This window comes from Mus caroli, unplaced genomic scaffold (genome assembly GCF_978045245.1).
Source record: "Mus caroli unplaced genomic scaffold, Mus_caroli_1 scaffold_5, whole genome shotgun sequence".
Taxonomy (NCBI): domain Eukaryota; kingdom Metazoa; phylum Chordata; class Mammalia; order Rodentia; family Muridae; genus Mus; species Mus caroli.
The window spans coordinates 102509744-102520953 of NW_028227260.1; positions in this window are offsets into that span (position 1 = coordinate 102509744).

Sequence of the window (11210 nt, forward strand, 5' to 3'; positions counted from 1 at the left end):
CAGAAGCTTTGCAGTTTCATGAGGTCCCACTTGTCAATTCTCGATCTTACAGCACAAGCCATTGCTGTTCTATTCAAGAATTTTTCCCCTGTGCCCATATCTTCAAGGCTTTTCCCCACTTTCTCCTCTATAAGTTTCGGTGTCTCTGGTTTTATGTGAAGTTCCTTGATCCACTTAGACTTGACCATAGTACAAGGAGATAGGAATGGATCGATTTGCATTCTTCTACATGTTAACAACCAGTTGTGCCAGCACCATTTGTTGAAAATGCTGTCTTTCTTCCACTGGATGTTTTTAGCTCCCTTGTTGAAGATCAAGTGACCATAGGTGTGTGGGTTCATTTCTGGGTCTTCAATTCTACTTCATTGGTCTATTTGTCTGTCACTATACCAGTACCATGCAGTTTTTATCACAATTGCTCTGTAGTAAAGCTTTAGGTCCGGCATGGTGATTCCACCAGAGGTTCTTTTATCCTTGAGAAGAGTTTTTGCTATCCTAGGTTTTTTGTTATTCCAGATGAATTTGCAGATTGCACTTTCTAATTCGTTGAAGAATTGATTTGGAATTTTGATGGGGATTGCATTGAATCTGTAGATTGCTTTTGGCAAGATAGCCATTTTTACAATGTTGATCCTGCCAATCCATGAGCATGGGAGATCTTTCCATCTTCTGAGATCTTCTATAATTTCTTTCTTCAGAGACTTGAAGTTTTTATTATACAGATCTTTCACTTCCTTATTTAGAGTCACGCCAAGATATTTTATATTATTTGTGACTATTGAGAAGGGTGTTGTTTCCCTAATTTCTTTCTCAGCCTGTTTATTCTTTGTGTAGAGAAAGGCCATTGATTTGTTTGAGTTAATTTTATATCCAGCTACTTCACCGAAGCTGTTTATCAGGTTTAGGAGTTCTCTGGTGGAATATTTAGGGTCACTTATGTATACTATCATATCATCTGTAAAAAGTGATATTTTGACTTCATCTTTTTCAATTTGTATCCCTTTGATCTTTTGTTGTCGAATTGCTCTGGCTAGGACTTCAAGTACAATGTTGAATAGGTATGGAGAAAGTGGACAGCCTTGTCTAGTCCCTGATTTTAGAGGGATTGCTTCAAGGTTCTCACCATTTACTTTGATGTTGGCTACTGGTTTGCTGTAGATTGCTTTTATCATGTTTAGGTATTGGCCTTGAATTCCTGATCTTTCCAAGACTTTTATCATGAATGGGTGTTGGATCTTGTCAAATGCTTTTTCCGCATCTAACAAGATGACCATGTGGTTTTTGTCTTTGAGTTTGTTTATATACTGGATTAGGTTGATGGATTTCTGTATATTGAACCATCCCTGCATCCCTGGGATGAAACCTACTTGGTCAGGATGGATGATTATTTTGATGTGTTCTTGGATTCGGTTAGCAAGAACTTTATTGAGAATTTTTGCATCAATAGTCATAAGGGATATTGGTCTGAAGTTTTCTATCTTTGTTGGGTCTTTTTGTGGTTTAGGTATCAGAGTAATTGTGGCTTCATAGAATGAGTTGGGTAGAGTACCTTCTGTTTCTATTTTGTGGAATAGTTTGTGAAGAACTGGGATTAGATCTTCTTTGAAGGTCTGATAGAACTCTGCACTAAACCCATCTGGTCCTGGGCTTTTTTTTTGTTTGGGAGACTATTAATGACTGCTTCTATTTCTTTGGGGGATATAGGGCTGTTTAGAACATTAACCTGATCTTGATTCAACTTTGGTACCTGGTATCTGTCTAGGAACTTCTCCATTTCACCCAGGTTCTCCAGTTTTGTTGAGTACAGCCTTTGGTAGAAGGATCTGATGGTGTTTTGGATGTCTTCAGGATCTGTTGTTATGTCTCCTTTTTCATTTCTGATTTTGTTAATTAGGATGCTTTCCCTGTGCCCTCTAGTGAGTCTGGCTAAGGGTTTATCTATCTTGTTGAATTTCTCAAAGAACTAGCTCCTTGATTGGTTGATTCTTTGAATAGTTCTTCTTGTTTCCACTTGGTTGATTTCGCCCCTGAGTTTGATTATTTCCTGCAGTCTACTCCTCTTGGGTGAATTTGCTTCCTATTGTTCTAGTGCTTTTAGGTGTGTTGTCAAGCTGCTAATGTGTGCTCTCTCTAGTTTCTTTTTGGAGGCACTCAGAGCTATGAGTTTTCCTCTTAGAAATGCTTTCATTGTGTCCCATAAGTTTGGGTATGTTGTGGCTTCATTTTCATTGAACTCTAAAAAGTCCTTAATTTCTTTCTTTATTCCTTCCTTGACCAAGGTATCATTGAGAAGAGTGTTGTTCAGTTTCCACGTGAATGTTGGCTTTCTATTATTTATTTTGTTATTGAAGATCAGCCTTAGTCCATGGTGATCTGATAGGATGCATGGGACAATTTCAATATTTTTGTATCTGTTGAGGCCTGTTTTGTGACCAATTATGTGGTCAATTTTGGAGAAGGTACCATGAGGTGCTGAGAAGAAGGTATATCCTTTTGTTTTAGGATAGAATGTTCTGTAGATATCTGCCAGATCCATTTGATTCATAACTTCTGTTAGTTTCACTGTGTCCCTGTTTAGTTTCTGTTTCCATGATCTGTCCATTGGTGAAAGTGGTGTGTTGAAGTCTCCCACTATTATTGTATGAGGTTCAATGTGTGCTTTTAGCTTTAGTAAAGTCTCTTTAGTGAATCTGTCTACCCATGCATTTCGAGCATAGATATTCAGGATTGATAGTTCCGCTTGGAGGATTTTACATTTGATGAGTATGAAGTGCCCCTCCCTGTCTTTTTTGATGACTTTGGGTTGGAAGTCAATCTTATCAGATATTAGAATGGCTACTCCAGCTTGTTTCTTCATACCATTTGCTTGGAAAATTGTTTTCCAGCCTTTCATTCTGAGGTTGTGTATCTTTTTCTCTGAGATGAGTTTCCTGTAAGCAGCAAAATGTTGGGTCTTGTTTGTGTAGCCAGTTTGTTAGTCTATTTTTTTTTTTTTATTATCGGGGAGTTGAGTCCATTGATATTAAGAGATATTAAGGAAAAGTAATTGTTGTTTCCTGTTATTTTTGTTGTTAAATTTGGCATTCTGTTCTTGTGGCTGTCTTCTTTTAGGTTTGTTGAGGGATTACCTTCTTGGTGTTTCTAGGGCGTGGTTCCCGTCCTTGTATTGTTTTTTTCTTGTTATTATTCTTTGAAGGGCTGGATTCGTTGGGAGATAATGTGTGAATTTGGTTTTGTCGTGGAATACTTTGGTTTCTCCATCTATGTTAATTGAGATTTTGGCTGGGTATAGTAGCCTAGGCTGGAATTTGTGTTCTTTTTGTGTCTGTATAACATCAGTCCAGGATCTTCTGGCTTTCATAGTCTCTGGTGAAAAATCTGTTGTAATTCTGATAGGCTTGCCTTTATATGTTACTTGGCCTTTTTCTCTTACTGCTTTTAGTATTCAATCTTTATTTAGTGCATTTGTTGTTCTGATTATTATGTGTTGGGAGGTATTTCTTTTCTGGTTCAGTCTATTTGGAGTTCTGTAGGCTTCTTGTATGTTCATGGGCATCTCTTTCTTTAGATTTGGGAAGTTTTCTTCTAATATTTTGTTGAAGATTTTTGCTGGTCCTTTGAGTTGAAAATCTTCATTCTCATCCACTCCTATTATCCGTAGGTTTGGTCTTCTCCTTGTGTCCTGTATTTCTTGGATGTTTTGAGTTAGGATCTTTTTGTGTTTTACATTTTCCTTGATTGTTGTGCAGATGTTCTCTATGGAATCTTCTGCACCTGAGATTCTCTCTTCCATCTCTTGTATTCTGTTGCTGATGCTCGTATCTATGGTTCCAGATTTCTTTCCTAGGGTTTTTATCTCCAGTGTTCCCTCATTTTGGGTTTTCTTTATTGTGTCTACTTCCCTTTTTAGGTCTAGTATGGTTTTGTTCATTTCCATCATCTGTTTGCATTGTTTTCCTGTTTTTCTTTAAGGACTTCTACCTTTTTGATTGTGTTATCCTGTTTTTCTTTAAGGACTTCTACCTGTTTGATTGTGTTATCCTGTTCTTCTTTAAGGACTTGTAACTCTTTAGCCATGTTTTCCTGTAATTCTTTAAGTGAGTTATTAAAGTCCTTCTTGAGGTCCTCTACCATCATCATGAGATATGCTTTTAGATCCGTGTCTAGCTTTTCTGGTGTGTTGGGGTGCCCTGGACTGGGTGAAGTGGGAGTGCTGGGTTCTGATGATGGTGAGTGGTCTTGGTTTCTGTTAGTAAGATAATTACATTTACCTTTTGCCATCTGGTAATCTCTGGGGTTAGTTGTTATTGTTGTCGCTGTTTAAAGATTGGAGCAGACTCTGTGTTCCACTTACCCGAAGTTGGGTAGTTGGCGAGTTTCAGCTGACCCTGCACCCTAGCTACCCCAGTGCTGTTCTGACCGGAAGAGGCTTGTGGCCCTATTCAGGCCGGATTTCTGTGTCCCCAACCAAAGCAGTCTCAGGTCCCGCGTGATTGGACTGGAGCAGAAGCTGTGTTCCACTCACCAGAAGTCTCAAAATCCTGTGGCAGGTGTGGTGGGTAGCTGGCGGGTGTCAGCTGACCCTGTGCTCTAGCTAACCCGGTGCTGGTCAGATGATCTGTTCTTTCCCCATATCCATTTGCCCTTTTGATAGACTCAGTGCAGCATGATATCCTTACCAGAAACTGAGTATATATATATATATATATATATATATATATATATATATATATATATATATATGGTAGGTTTAAGTCTTTGACACACCAGTCTTTTCATAAACCAAAATAAACCTTGTTCCTTTAGAAAGTACCTAAACTCAAGTATTCTGTTATAGAAATGGAGTGAACTATGGCAATCCTTTTGTTGTTGTTGTTGTTGTGACCTGAGTCCTCTAAAAATATTTTAAGTATAGTCTACATGGTGTTGCTCTTTCAAATGTAATCAACTATTATTTGATTAAGACACAATGTTATAAAAGTAGAAGAGGATATTTGATAAAAGGAAGCAAATCTGTCAAAGTAGAAAAAAATAGACATAAGTTAATAGGGTCAAACATGCTGAAAACATTTTATACATATATGAACACGTTTATTTTCTAGTTTGTTTCAGAAATGTGGCCTTTAGAAGCAATTTTATGTTTTGTTTTTCTCCACATTGGGGGACATCTGAAAGCTAAAGAAGAGTGGAGTTGACAAATTGGTCTTTCCCTGAGTCTGATAAGAATACGACAAAGTATTTTTCATTTTAGAGTAGATATTTATTATGTTTTAGAGTAGATCTTTATTATGTTGCATTTCATGTATTCCTTTGTATGAACCATTAGCTGCCAGGGCATTTTTTCTTTGTTTCTTTTAAGATTATCATATAATTGTATCATGTCACTCTTCCTTTTTTTTTTTTTTTTTTTAAAAACTCCATACCCTCTGATGTATTACTTCTGGCTCTCTTTCAAATTCCTGGCCTGTTTTCTTTAATAGTTATTTCATGAATATATGTGTATGCACATACATTTCTAAAGTATATAACCACAACCTACTCAATCTGTATGATATTACCTGTACGTATATGTCGCTTAGGACTGAAGATTTGGTGTTATATAACCAAGTGGTAAGCTTTCTCTGGGAAAAATAATTTCTCTCACTCTCAGTATTCCATAGTTGACAGTAGTTCTTTGTATAGAGTTGAGGCCCATGGGCTTTTGTCCACTTCAATATGTCTACTGTGCTTGTAATTGTTCAGTCTGTATTAAGATAATTATATTAGTGAGACATGAGTATAGCTTCTCACAATACTAGGAGGCAGAACTTCACAATAAACTCTCTGATTCCTTGACTCTTACATTCTTTCCACCCCTACTAATGCAATATTCCCTGAGTCTTAGGTGCAGGGAGTTTTTGGAGATGCAACCATTAAGACTGAGCCTCCAGCTTTGAACTTTTGTTGTAGATTTCTGTAATGATCTTCATCTGTTGCAAAGAGAGGTTTCCTTAATAAGGTGTGAGGACCACGCATATCTGTGGGTATAAGGATAAATATGAGAAAATTGTTAGGGATTATGCTGCTTTGTTTGTTCCCCATAGGAGGGACAACAATATGAATCAACCAGTACCTTCGGAGCTACCAGGGACTAAACCACCAACCAAGGAGTACACAAGGAGGGACTCAAGGCTTCAGCCACATATGTAGCAGAGGATGGCTTTGTGGGACATCAAAGAGAGGAGAATCCTGAGGCCTTGTGAAGGCTCAATGCCCCAGTATAAGGGAATGCCAGGACAGGGAAGTGGGATTGGTTGGTAAGTGATCAGGGGAGGGGGAATGGGATAGGGGTTTTTTGGAGGGGAATGAGGAAAGGGGATAAAATTTGAAATGTAAATAAAGAAAATATCTAATAAAAATAGGGAAAAGATAGGTTTTCCAGGTGTGGCCTTGGCTATGCTGGAATGCACTATGTTAACCAGGCTGGCCTTGAACTCTTGAGTGCTGGAATTAAAGGTACGTGCCACTGTGCCCACCTCAGAATTGTGCTATTTTAATAAAGTGGTGGTTATAGGTTATATAGGTGCTCATCCAAGATCCTAATTGGACTTAATATGCTCAACAAGAGGGAAATTAGGCTGGACAAGCTCTTTAGTGAAATAGTATTATAGATATTACTATAAGAGTTATAAATAATATCAGAATAAAGATTTCTGGAAAAAAAAAGATGATTTTTCCTTTTGTACATGGACTTAATCCAATTAGCTAAAGGCTAGGATAGAAGAATGATGAATAAGAGAAATTCTGCCACCTTTGATCTGAGACATACATTTTTTTTGTCTTTTGACACAGAACTTACAGGTAAACCTACTATTTCTGAGTCTTCAATTTGGGAGCTTACAGACTGAAGACACTGTCCTTCTGGTGGTTGGACACTTAGTTCCCAGTTGGTGGACATATTGAGGGGAGGGGCAGTTAGAATTTGTGGCTTTCCAGGAGGAGGTATGTCAAAGGTGTCAGGCTAATAGTTCAATCCTTTTTTCAAATGAGTTAATTTATTTATTATGTACTTTACATCAAAATATCTGCTCCCCTCCTCCTAGTCTCCCCTCTCTCAGCTCCTCCCCTGTTCCCGCTCCCATTCCCCTTTGAGAAGTGTGAGCTCCCTACCTGGGTATTTCCCCACCCTAAACCTCAGCACACCAGTATATACGCAGAAGTGATATAGCTGGGTCTTCAGGTAAACATAGTTTCAATTTTCTGAAAAACTGCCAATTTCATTTCCAAGGTGGTTGTACAAGTTTCCACTCCCACCAGCAATGGAGGAGTGCTCCCCTTGTTCCAGTTCCTCTCCAGCATGGGATGTTCCTTGAGTTTTTTATCTTAGTTATTTTGATGGGTGTGAAGTGGAAGCTCAGTTTTATTTTGATTTGCATTTCCTTGATGTCTAAGGACTTTGAATATTTCTTAAGTATTTCTTGTCCTTTACTGATTCCTCTGTTGAGAATTCTGTTTAGCTTTGTACCACATTTTAAAATTGGGTTATTTGAGTTGCTGGGGTCTAACTTCTTGAAAACTGTATATATTTTGGCTATTAGTCCTCTGTCAGAGTAGGGTTGGTGATCTTTTCCCAAGCTGCAGGCAGTTTGTTTCTCCTATTGATGTTCTTAGACTTACAGAAGCTTTTCAGTTTCACGAGGTCCCATTTATTAATTGTTAATCTTAATCCCTGAGTCATTAGTATTCTGTTCATGAAGTTTTTTCCCATACCAGTAAGTTTAAGGCTATTTCCCAGGCTCTTCCCCACATTCTGTTCTATTAGATTTAATGTATATGGTTTTATGTTGAGGTCTTGGTCAACTTTTGAGTTTTGTGCAGAATGATAGATTTGGATCTATTTTTATTTTTCTACCTGAAGACATACAGTTAGACTAGCATCATTTGTTGAAGATGCTCTACCCTTTCCATTGTATGGATTTTGGCTTCTTTGTCAACAATGAAATGTCTATAGGGGAGTGTGTGTGTGTGTGTGTGTGTGTGTGTGTGTGTGTTTCAGGATCTTCTATTCAATTCCATTGATCATCTTGTCTCTTTCTGTACCAATACCATGGAGATTATATTACTATTGCTCTGTAGTGCAGCTTGAAGTCAAGGATAATGATACCTACAGAAAGAAGTTCTTTTATTGTACAAGATTGTTTTAACTATTCTGTGCTTTTGTTTTTCCATATGAAGTTGACAATATTTTTCCAACGTCTGTAAAGAATTAAGTTGGAATTTTGGTGTAATTGCATTGATTCTGTAAATTGATTTTGATAAGATGGCCGTTTTCACTATGTTAATTCTACTACTGATTGATGATCATGGGAGATCTTTCCATCTTTATAATTTTTAAAAAATTTTCTCTAGAGACTTGAAATTCTTGTCATTCAGGTCTTTCACTTGACTTGCTTGGTTAGAGTTACACCAAAATATGTTATTTTATTTGTGGCTATTGTCTCTAATTTCTTTCTCAACCCATTTATCATCTGTATGAAGCAGGGCTACTGATTTCTTTGAGTTAATTTTATATTCAACCCCTTCACTGAAGTTGCCTTCATTGAAGTTGTTAATTAGATATAGAAGTTCTCTGGTAGAATTTTGGGGGATATTCTATCAAATAATTTGTGAATAGTGATACTTTGACTTCTTCCTTTCCAATTTGTATCCGTGTGAACTCCTTTAGTTGTTTTATTGGTCTAGCTAGAACATTACATATTATATTGAAGAGATAGGAAGAGAATAGACAGCATTGTTGTGTTGACAGCCTTGATTTTAGTGAGATTGCTTCAAGTTGCTTTCTATTTAATTTGGTATTGATTATTGGCTTGCTGTATATTGGTTTTATTGTTTTTAGGCATGCACCTTGTATCCTTGAGCTTCCAAAGTTTTCACATGGTGTGGTGTTGAATTTTGCTAAAGGCATCTAATGAGAAGATCATGTGGATTTTTCTTTCACATTTTTATATGGTGGATTAAGTTGATAGATTTTTGTATATTGAACCACCTCTGCTTCCCTTGGAAGAAACCTACTTGATCATGGTGGATGATGTCTTTGATGTGTTTTGGGATTTTATTTGTTAGATTTTCATTGAGAATTTTTGCATCAGTGTTCATAAGGTAAATCACTCTGAAGTTTTCTTTCTTTTTTGAGTCTCTGTGTAGTTTAGGTATCAGGATTACTGTGCCCTCATAAAATGAGTTTGGCAGTGTTTCTTGTTTTAATTTTGTGCATTGGTTTGAGGAGTTTTGCTATCAGTTTTGCCTTGAAAGTCTGGTAGAATTCTCTACTAAAACCATCTGGCCCTGGGCTGTTTTTGTTAGGAGGCTTTTAATGACTCCCACTATTTCCTCAGGTGTTATAGGGCTGTTTAAATAGTTTACCTGATCTTGATTTAACTTTGATAAGTGACATTTGTTTAGAAAAACTCATCCATTTCATTAAGTTTTTCCAATCTTGTGGAGTAAAGGTTTTGAAGTAAGACCTAATGATTCTTGTGACTTCCTCGGTATCTGTTCTTATGTCCTCCATTTCATTTCTGATGTTTTACATTGAATTACTGTGTCTCTGCCTTTTATCTGTTTGGCTAAGGTTTTTAACTCTTGTTGATTTTCTCAAAGAATCACTTCTTTGTTTCATTGATTGTTTATATTGTTCTCTTTTTTCTAATTGATTGATTTCACCTATGGCTATTTCCTGTCATCTATTCCTCTTGGGTATGGTTGCTTCTTTTTTGTCTCTAGAGCTTTCAGGTGTAGTTTTAAATTGCTAGTCAAAATAAGAGGTCTTCTCTCCACTGGAATAAAGGGAATAGTGCTCTAGTATAAGACCCCATCCATGTAATCTTCTAGCTCTTCAAAAAGAGCCTAAGATGGTTTCTGCTCCTCCAAAGTACCAGAATAAAAGAGCTGCTGTTCGGCTGATTCAAGTGGGGTCAGAGTGCATCCTAAACCCGCAGGAGAATTTGGAGCTGCATGGTTCTGGCTTTTAAGGTATGCAAGAATAAACAGGTTGTGTATTCTTCCTCCGCCCTTCCAGAGAACTACTAGGTCCAGACAGCATGATGCAGGGCAGTCCCTGAATGAGTAGCCTTTATAGGCAAAAAGGCCCTGAACATCCATTGTGTGAAGCTGTGTATGTGAAGATTGAATTGCAGTGTATAATTCTAGATTTGGAGATGGGATAGTCATGGGATATCTTTCAAGGAGAGTTGCAAACAGAAAATGGATTCAGTATTAATGAGACATGTATATTTTAAACAGCAAAGGAGAAAAGGTAGAGTTATAAAGGTCTCTAAAATTAAAGCCCCAGACATAGATTTTAGAGCAGCAGTTCTCAACCTGTGGGTCAAAAGAACCTTTCATAGGGGTCAACTAAGACCATAAGAAAACAGACATTTACATTATGATTCATAAAAGCAGAAAAATTACATTTAAGAAATAGAACAAAATAGTAATTATGTGGATGGGGTTCACAGCCTCATGAAGAGGCTCACAGCCTCATGAAGGTTGAGAAGCACTGTTCTAGAACTTCATGACTTGAATATTGTCATGCTCAGTTTTGTCTTGCTTTGGTTCAGCATTTCCTCACTGTGTCTTCATTCTTCCCTTTTGCAATGGAAATGTACATTATCTGTCACTATATTATAATTTCCCTTTTGAATTTGCCAGACTTTACAGTTAAGAGATAGCATTTAGTCTCAGGAGAGACTTAGGACTTTTAAACAGTGTTGATACCTATAAAGCCTATGAGGTATTCTGTTTTATGTTTTGCTTTTTTTTTTTTTTTTTCATTGTAATGTGGCCACAAGACTATGGGTTCCAAGGATTGGAATTTGATTGTGAATATCCTCCATTGGCTCAGTGGATGATGTTTACATGCTGCAGCCTTGCTGAATGTTGCATATTACTCGAAACTGCTCTGAGAGTTTAAATGTTTAAGTTATTTCTAGCTTCCCTTGTCTCTTTTGTGTTTGGGACTCAAGAAGTGAGCTTTTAGCTCTCTGTTTCTACCATGATGCTTGTGATTTCTTGGTATACCTATTTTCTGCCATCTTGATCCACAAGTCAAAATAACCTCTCTTTTCCTTAAGTTGGGATAGTCATAGTATTTTATCACAGCAACAGAAAAGTAACTAATCCAATCTTAATATTCACGGTTCTGACTCTGAATGGAATCACATCATTAGCTC